The sequence below is a fragment of the Chlorocebus sabaeus genome, chromosome 19, assembly GCF_047675955.1.
Source record: "Chlorocebus sabaeus isolate Y175 chromosome 19, mChlSab1.0.hap1, whole genome shotgun sequence".
NCBI lineage: Eukaryota > Metazoa > Chordata > Mammalia > Primates > Cercopithecidae > Chlorocebus > Chlorocebus sabaeus.
In genome coordinates this window covers 17,718,547-17,728,357 of record NC_132922.1, presented here as the reverse complement: position 1 = coordinate 17,728,357, position 9,811 = coordinate 17,718,547, and positions in this window count along the sequence as shown.

Sequence of the window (9,811 nt, the reverse complement as noted above, 5' to 3'; positions counted from 1 at the left end):
ATATTTTTGAGTACCTAATTGGATGTGTGTGTATCTGTTTTGAAGCACCAGATTTTCATGAATACTGAAAGGAAAACTTCAGATTTATTCTGTCAATGGGATTTTTCCTGCTGTCCGTGGTGCTGAATTGTATTATACAAGTCCTTCAGATTTCAAGTATGAATATTTCAACTAGAAGAGGGAAAGATAAAAGAGAAAGAGTTAGACTTCATAAACGCCTACAGATCTGTCAAATAGTGTTTATCCATATGTCTACAAACAAAATGAACACAAATAAGCTTAAAATAAGCCATATACCTATGGAAATCGTAACTTTTTTGAGAGAGAGACTCTTTCTTCTTTAGCCTTGTATCTTTAGAGCTGGGATGTTACTTGACCCCGAGTTCATTCTCAATGGATTTTTTTTTTTAGTGAACAGTGAATAAATTCAGTCACAGTGCTCAAAGAATTGGATATATATTTAATGCTCAAGTAGAAGGTCTCTGGAATCTGACTGCCAGGGTTCCTATCGGGGTTGTACGACTCACTGGCTGTGTGACCCTGAGCAAGTCATGTCACTTCTACCCAATAAGACTATCTCAAAGGGTTGCTATGAGGATCAAAAGAGTTAATGCACAAGAAATGCTTAAAATTGAACCTGCAACAGTGTAAGTGCTATGTATTATTATTATTATTATTATTACCCCTTGTTTGCATTCCTTTTCTAAAGGAGATTTAGGAATAGCACATACAAGTTACATAATAATAATTAAAGTTATTGGGTGCTTATTATGTACCAGACATACTAATTTACTAATTACTTACAACAGTACATGATCTAGGTACTTATTACTATTCCCATTATAAAGTGAGGAACCTCATAGAGTGCGTAACTACCCCAGAGTCAGATAGTAATTTTGGAACTCAGATTTAAACCTAGGCTGTCTAGAAATCTGGGCTCTTATTTAGGTTTTAAAAGACTAATAAGTCTAAATAAGACATGACTTTACTGCTTCTCAATATTTGGATTCCATAATGTTAGTAATGTAGAGAGCAGATTAGATATGAAAGGGGGATTTTCTGTAAGTGATCAAGTCTTTCTTTAATACTGAGCTATAACAGTCTCACAATAAATGAGATGAATTTCCACAATTTTAATCTTTTTTCCTTGAGGGGATAGAAAGAGAAGGGATATTTGTCCATGCCTTTTCCAATCAGTATAATTAGCATGTAGATCCTAAACATATACTATGCATACTTTACCTGATCATCTTAACACAGGGATTAGAACATTTTATGGTTTTTGGTTTACTGTCTTCACCTCTAATTCAGTTATTAAAATAATTTTGATGGTGCAGTTTAAGGTTCATTTCATCATTAGTCTAAATTTTAATACTGAACATTCTTCACTTTACATTTCACTTATACACTGAGTATAATAATCTGTAGTTCATGCCCATCCAGGATGAATGTGTTTATCCACCATTGCTTCGTTTCCTTCTTTTTTCAAAACTAGTCTCCTTTTCAGCGAAATCTGAATTGCATGTACTATTTCCAATTTGCAGTAGAAGACTGGCATGAAAAAGAAATAATGAAAGCTACATTAGTATTGTCCCAGAAAATAACTGGTAATGGTGTAATCAATTTTCTCAGATGATTTCTCTTTCCCTAGTTTTGACTGCTTTGCCTCTGTCCATATGAATAGGAAAAAATGCTGGGTGCTTTTGCTGATTGCTGTTGGTCGTGGACTAAATTACCTAGAGTCCTGCAGCTTACAGACAATTTGGTTTTCACCTCTAAGTCTGCCAAGTTGTCATCATTTAGCCATATTCATATGAGGCTCTTTTCTCATTAGTCAGTGATAGGCATAGCTATAATACATCTTTAGTGAGAAATGTACCAGGAAGCTCAGGCAGTAGGAGCCAACTTTTATTGAGCACCTACTATGTGCTAGGTTAAGTTCTTTGCTACATTATCTAATTTAATCCATGTAATAATCCATTACAACAAGTACTGTTATTATACCCATTGGATAGGAGGAAAATATTGAGGCACAGAAACATAAATTAGTATGTCCATGGTCATACCAGCTAGTTATGAAAATTACTGACTAGGATTCGAAGCCAGGCAGTCTGACTTCACAACCAATGCTATCTGTCACTATATTGTATCGCCTTCTGTGCACTCATGTTTTTTGAATCCTTACAAATCAATTTAATAACATTGAATTAGCCTTTATTTTGTGCCAGGGACTGTGCAAGACACCATAGATGCGAAGATTATTAAGATGTAGTCTCTGCCCCTAAACTACTCATGACTTAGTGTGAAATTTGTTGTAATAAAGGCAGAGAAGGTCACAGAAAAGCAAGTGACTGCCTCAAAGGAGAGGGTTAGAGGTGAGGTCAGGGCAAGCTCCACAGATGAGATGTCTCTCGATCTAGGTTTTAAAATGTCAGAGGAAACATCACGTGCGAAGGCATGGAAGTGTGAAACTGCATAACACCTTAAACAGGTGAGAGACAGCACAGCACACTAACTACAAGCATGGATGCTGGAGCCGGACGGCTTTAGCTTGAACCTGGCTCTACTTGGTGTCAGTGGTGAGTTCCTTAGCTTCTTGTGCCTCAGTTTCTCATCTATGCCATGAGGATGGTAATACTAGTAACTCCCTGGTAGTGTAGTGTGATGGTTAAATGATTAAGGTACATAAAGTCCTTAGAAGCAGCAGTGCCTGGCATAAGTCTCCATGATATCTAGTTATCATTCTTTTTTTTTTTTTTTTTTTTCTGTCGCCCAGGCTGGAGTGCAGTGGTGTGATCTCGGCTCACCGCAAGCTCTGCCACCCTGGTTCACACCATTCTCCTGCCTCGACCTCACGAGTAGCTGGGACTACAGGCGCCCGCCACCAAGCCCAGCTAATTTTTTGTATTTTCAGTAGAGACGGGGTTTCACTGTGTTAGCCAGGATGGTCTCGATCTCCTGACCTCATGATCCACCTGTCTCCGCCTCCCAAAGTGCTGGGATTACAGGTGTGAGCCACCACACCCGGCCATCTAGTTATCATTCTTATTACCTACAAATTTTATTATTTTTGATGCCTATTGACTCCTCACTGCTATGTTACTGATAAGATAAGCTAGAGTGGACCACACTCTATTATTTGCTTTCAAGTGTCTCTAAGCTTTTCAGAGCTACCAACCCAGTTTGTTTAAGGAAACTCTAGTTTCCTTACAAAGTTGGTTGGCAATAAATGACTTGTCCATTCTGCTTAGAAGAACCTAGCAAGTAGTGTTGCTTGGAACTTTCCCTTTAAGACACAATTTTACTCTGAGCCCTAAGAAAAGAAGAAGGAAGGAAAAGATGATCAGGAATGACCTATTGAGGGCAAAACCCATGAAAATTGATCACGGCTCTTTTCTCCGACAATGGCATCATTGGCCTGGCAGAGCACAAGAGAGCCATTGGGGGACCGTCCTCTTGCATGTGCTCAGGAACTTGTCCTCATTCCCTCGCAGCGCTGGGTTTCTTAGAGCCAGAGGTGGCAGGCATGTGGAGGTAAGGCTTCTGTGGATCCTCCCCTCTTCCTTTCAACTGTTCCTTTGTAGATTTAAGAATTAAAAAGTGCAGTAAAATTTGTTTTATAATTATAGCCACAGGAAACATGAGTTTTAGTCTTAGCTTCGACATTCATTGAGTAGTAATTATTGCAAGCACTTATATAGTGTCTACTATGTGCCAGATGTTTTGGAATCATGTTACTTGCATCACCTCATTTAATTCTCACAAGAGCTCAGTGAGTTGGTATATATGTGTATTTGTCAAGCTTAGCTAGGTTATGCTGTGATAAAAGCAACCACCAAATCTCAGTAGTTTGTTTCTCACTCATGCTCTTTGTTCATTGTAGGTTCATGGAAATTCTGTTCCACTCTGTCTCCACCCCAGGATGCAGGCTAGGATAATGACTTTCATATAGAATGTCTCAGATTTTGTGTCAGAGAACATAAAATTGGTTCTTAAAATTGGCTCTCACATTGGCTCTTAAAAGCTTCCACAAGGGGATGACACAGTCACTTCAGCTCGCGTTTCGTATCCAGACCTGACTTCATGTGGGCATGGAAGATATGGCTTATGTGCCTAGAAGTAGAAGAACCAGAATGCTGGTGAACAGCTCTAATGACTGATATAATATATAATTATTAGCAGCATTTTGCAGATGAGGAACTGAAGAACAGAGAGATTAAGTAACTTGCCCAAGGTTACGTAATTTATAAGTGGCAAAGCTGGGATTTGAATTCAGGCAGTTAGCTCCAGAGAATACTTTTATCTGCTGTCCATAAACATTTTCTGAGGCACTGAACCTGTCCACTGTTCAGTTTCGGGAAAAGAAACTTTTCTTCTATACCTTACAGGGATTCACTCAGAAGTCATCCATCCATTCATCCATCCATCCATCCATCCATCCATCCATCCATCCATCCACTCTTGTATCAATTGGCACATTGTTCTGGACTGAACTGTTTTGCCTCAGAATTAATATGTTGGATCCCTATGCCCCAGTGTGAGGTATGTGGACACAGGGCCTTTTGAAAGTAATCACTCTCTGTTTGCCATGTGACAGCATAATGAGAAAGTGGCCATCTACAAGTCAGGAAGAGAATTTTTTGTTTGTTTGTTTGTTTTTTGTTTTTTTGTTTGTGATGGAGTCTTGCTCAGTCACCCAGGCTGGAGTGCAGTGGCACGATCTAAGCTCACTACAAGCTCCACCTCCCGGGTTCATGCCACTCTCCTGGGTTCATGCCACTCTCCTGCCTCAGCCTCCCTAGTAGCTGGGACTACAGGTGCCCGCCACCACACCCGGCTAATTTTTTTTGTATTTTTTTTTTAGTAGAGACGTGGTTTCACCATGTTAGCTAGGATGGTCTCGATATTCTGACCTCGTGATCCACCCGCCTCGGCCTCCCAAAGTGCTGGGATTACAGGCATGAGCCACCACACCCAGCAGGAGGAGAACCTTAACCAGGAACTGAATTAGCTGGCACCTTGACCTTGGACTTCCCAGCCTCTGGAACTGTGAGAAATAAATGTCTGTTGTTTAAATTACCCAGTCTATGCAGCAATCTATAGCTGCCTGAACAGATTAATACAGATACAATAGAAAGTAACTGGAGAAGAGTCTTTGGATCAGGGTGTCAGGGAAGGACCATCTCCAGAAGTAACCTGTGAGCTGAGTTTTGCATGTGAAGACCTAGGGAGGAGAAAGAATGATAAGTAAAAGACTGAGGCAGGAAGGAGCATGGCATCTTTGAGGAACAGAATGAGTCAGAGTAGTTGGAATACAGTGATTAGGAAGAAAACAGTAGGCAATACGGGTGCAGAGGGAAGCAGGGGCCAAGTCATAAAAGAAAGATAACATATACCAGGGATTTTTTTCAGCCTTTTTGAGGGATTAACCCTTTTTGAGAATCTGCTGAAAACTATGGACATGTTCATCAGAAAAGACCACATTCATATGACACTTTGCAGAAAATACCAGAGGTTTTGTAGCCTTCTACCCTCATGTCTATCCAGAACCTAGACTGGGAACATCTGACAAATATAAAGGCACTTTGAATAGTACATAGGGAGAGGGAGGGGAGAAAGAGATTTTCATTGTCTGCAAGCTTTCTCTGTGCTGGGAACTCTGCCAGTTATGATAGATTAATTATTTAACATTTTTCATGATCCCATTTTATAAATGATAAAACCAAGATTCAGAGACGATAAGCAATATGCTTTAGGCTAAATGGGTAATAGACAAAGAATTTAAATCGAGGTCAGCTTCACTCCATAGATATTATTGTTGTTGTTGTTGTTGTTGTTATTAGGTGTAGGGTCTAGTTTTACCCTGCCAAGGATATTTTAATTATTTGGTGGAGGCTCTACCTTTTCAACCAGCCAAGGCCGTATCCATTTCCTTTTCACTGGCTCTAGTTGAATAGCAGAGCAGCTCAGATTCTAAGTTTCTATTTCTCTACTGCCACACTGATTATAATGTCGGCCTTTATTACTCCCAGCAGAGCAGTGAAATACAATCCCTACACCACTACCAATTAAAGCAGCTTCAATTCTATCTACATGTTCTTCCTCTGTGCAGATGCCAGCAGATCTGTTCCAAGACCCTTCCGGTTGTTTAGTATTCTGCTCAGAGGAGTCATTTGCAGATCATCTTCTTTCTTAATTAGGGATCTAATGTATTGCAGCTGATCCTTGAACAAGAGAAAGATGGAGACATGACTGGAAAGGAGGTGTGACCATTCATTTCAAGGTAATCAGCTTTGAAGCTGCTTGACATCTGATATTGATTTTCTTGTGCCTGGAAAATCTCCTGAGAGAGGTTTCTAATCTCAGAAGTCTGAGCAATCTACGCATTTACTTATTCACTCACTGTGCAAGACCAGGAAATGGCCTGCAATGAAATGAGCAAAGAAATACCTTCTCTGAAAAACCAAATGCATGGGAATGATTTCAAGGCTCCTTCCGGACCACAATGAAGGAGAGACAGTTAGCAACAGACAAGTTCCCTCCCCTCCGTAAAGCCTTATATAGAAACTAATACTTAATAAACTGCTGTTTACAGTAGACACTCTAAATATATCACTTCTAATATCAAAACACTGTTGGTTTTATTGCCCCTTCTTACGAACGAGGAAATTAAGGCTTAGAGATGTGAATTACTTTGCATAGTGTCACACAGCAAGTAAGTACCTGAGGTGGGGAGGAAAACCCATGTCAACGTGAGTTTCAAGTCTCTGTTCTTTCACTATGCTAGGCTGCCCATAATTTTCTAGATATGCATTTGCCTTCCTTGACTTTTCACTTGTTGTAATTTTGGGCCAGTTAAGTCAGCATCATTCAGATAGGGACTCCCTGCTGATGGAATTTGTCTTCCTTAGGTGTCATATCTAAGTAATTACAGAGTGCAGTAGAGCTAGATTACAATACTACACATTGTCAGTAGGTGTCACTATCTTATCTAATGTGATTATTTGTTCGACAGTACTCACTGAGCACTTGCTGTATGAAAGTCTCTAGGGATACAGTCATGAACTGACAGAGTCTCTGTTTCACTTAGCTTACATTTCAGTGGGGGAAAGTCTGAACCACGAAAAAATATATAATATTGTATCAGATAGTGATCAGTGGAATAAATAAATGCTGAAATTCAAGGCTAAATTAATCAGCTTTGTGAGTTTAAAGTGTGTTATATGAGGGAGGACTGTCTCTAGTGACACGAAACCAGCTGCCATACAATGTAAGATGTCATCTCTCAAGAAAGGTCCCTGCCACTGACTCAGTTCAATCAAGCAATGAAAATGATCAGTACTCCCATTTCCACAGTGAAACAGATTGAGAAAGGAAAACCTCCTGGAAATAGAGTTTACAGGGTTTACTGCTTGAGTGCTCAACTTTAAACCCTTAGCTGTCACCTATAGAATAAGTCCCAATCTTAGCACAACCTACCAGGCCCCACATGATCTAATTTGCCTCTTTAGCCTGATCTCCAGCCATATCTTCCTTACACTTTACACCCCAGAATTGCTTTTCGTCTCCCACATGAGAATGCTACTTCACTCCTATAGCCCATTGTTGATAATGACCATTCTATTGGAAAGTAATGTTTCTTTTTTCTCATTTATTTAATCTCTACTTCTCTTTTAAGGTCAAATCCAGTTACCACCTCCTCCAAGAAGTCCTCTTTGCTTTCCCCAAGCTGAGTTAGGTACACTCTCTGATGCTTCTTTAGCATCTTTGAATTCTATCCCTTGAGACTTCCACAGTGTTTTATGATGGGCTATCTCTGTGTTTAGTTTTCTGCTTGAGGGAAGGAACTAGGTCTTATTGATCTCTATACTCTCATTGCTGTCTGATAGAAATATAATGCAAGGCCAGGCACAGTGGCTCATGCCTGTAATCCCAACACTTTGGGAGACCAAGGTGGGAGGATGGCTTGAAATCAGGAGTTAGAGACTGGTCTGGACAACATAGTGAGACCTAGTCTCTCCAAAAAAAAAAAAAAAAAAATGCCAGGTGTGGTGGCTCACACCTGTAGTCCCAGCTACTTGGGATCCGAGGTGGGAGGATTGAGCCCCAAGAGGTTGAGGCTGCAGTGAGCCGTGATAGCACCACTGCACTTCAGTCTGGGCGATGGAGTGAGACCTGGTCTCAAAAAAACAAAACAAACAAACAGAAATATAATGTAAGCCACATATGTAATTTCAAATTTTCTAGCAGCCACATTAAAAAGTAAAAAGAAACAGATGAAATTAATGCTCATAATGTACTTTATTTAGCTCAATATATACACATATTACCATTTCAACATCTAATCACTATGGAAAATTATCAAAAAATAGTTCACATTCTTTTTATCATAACATCTTCAAAATCTAGTGAGTACTTTACATTGACAGCACATCTTTATAAGCTAATTTTTATCAAAAATATTTTATCTATATTTGGATTTTATAAAATATATTCTCAAAAACAGTAGAATTGGCCAGGCATGGTGGCTCATGCCTATAATCCCAGCACTCTGGGAGGCCAAGGAGGGTGGATCACCTGAGGTCAGGAGTTCGAGATCAGCCTTGCCAACATGGGAAAACCCCGTCTCTACTAAAAATACAAAAATTAACCAGGCGTGGTGGCACGCGCCTGTAGTCCCAGCTACTCGGGAGGCTGAGGCAGGAGAATCACTTGAACCCGGGAGGTGAAGGTTGCAGTGAGTTGAGATCGCGCCACTGCACTCCAGCTTGGGTAACAGAGCGAGACTCCATCTCAAAGAAAAATAAAAAAATAAACAGTAGAATCACATGCTCAAGCTGTTTGAAACATACTTAAAAGTTTTCCAAAAACAGAATGGAAGACCAAAACATCATTTTCATTTAATTTTTAAATATATATTGAAGAAACTGACTCATCATTTTTAGAACAATCAATTTGACTTTGAAGCCAAAGCATATTCCTTTCAAAATCATGTCTGTCCACCGTAAATTCACTAACTCATGTCAACTCAGTATCAACATTGGGTTCAAAAGGGTATTGCAAACATTGGAAAGCAGCTCTAAATTTACTAATATCAATACAATGTTCTTCAAATTTGTCTTGTCATTTTTGCAACCAATGTACATAATACTGTCAATTCCAATCTGCATATTAATTCACATTAGAAAAATGCATAATATAATTATTGTTGATTTGTATAATGAAAATTATAATTTCAGCAAATTCTCATACTGGTCTTGCTGCGTCACAGATAAACATTTCCTTTCCATGAAATTTCAAATGTAGCTTGTTTATGTGAGTGTGATATTGTCTAGGAATGTAAAATCACAATGTCATTTTTTGTCTTTGATTTGGTGAATTTTGCTTCAAGCAAGTCTTGAAATGAAGTTAATAATACAGTAAATTTTTGTATAACTGTTCCACCACATGACTGATGAACACTGGAAACATCACAAGATCATTAAGTTAACTGTTCTATTTTGTTCAATAGATCCATAACTGACAGTGGTTCACAACTTTTATATGTATATACTGAAGAATTTTAACACCTGTGCACCTGAGACCTTTCACAGAATATGCTTCAGAAAAATACACTTCAGAGTACAAATATTTTCACAGTACTTAGTGAAATGAAGCAATAAAGATAGTATCAGTCTGTTGTTTTAAATTCCAGTAAATCTGGATTTAAAAAAAAAAAATCTAAAATAGCTTGAACACCATCCACCATGATAGAAACATTTTTTCCCCCACATCTAAGTAAAATTCTTCTTTGGCAAATATAAAAGAGTTT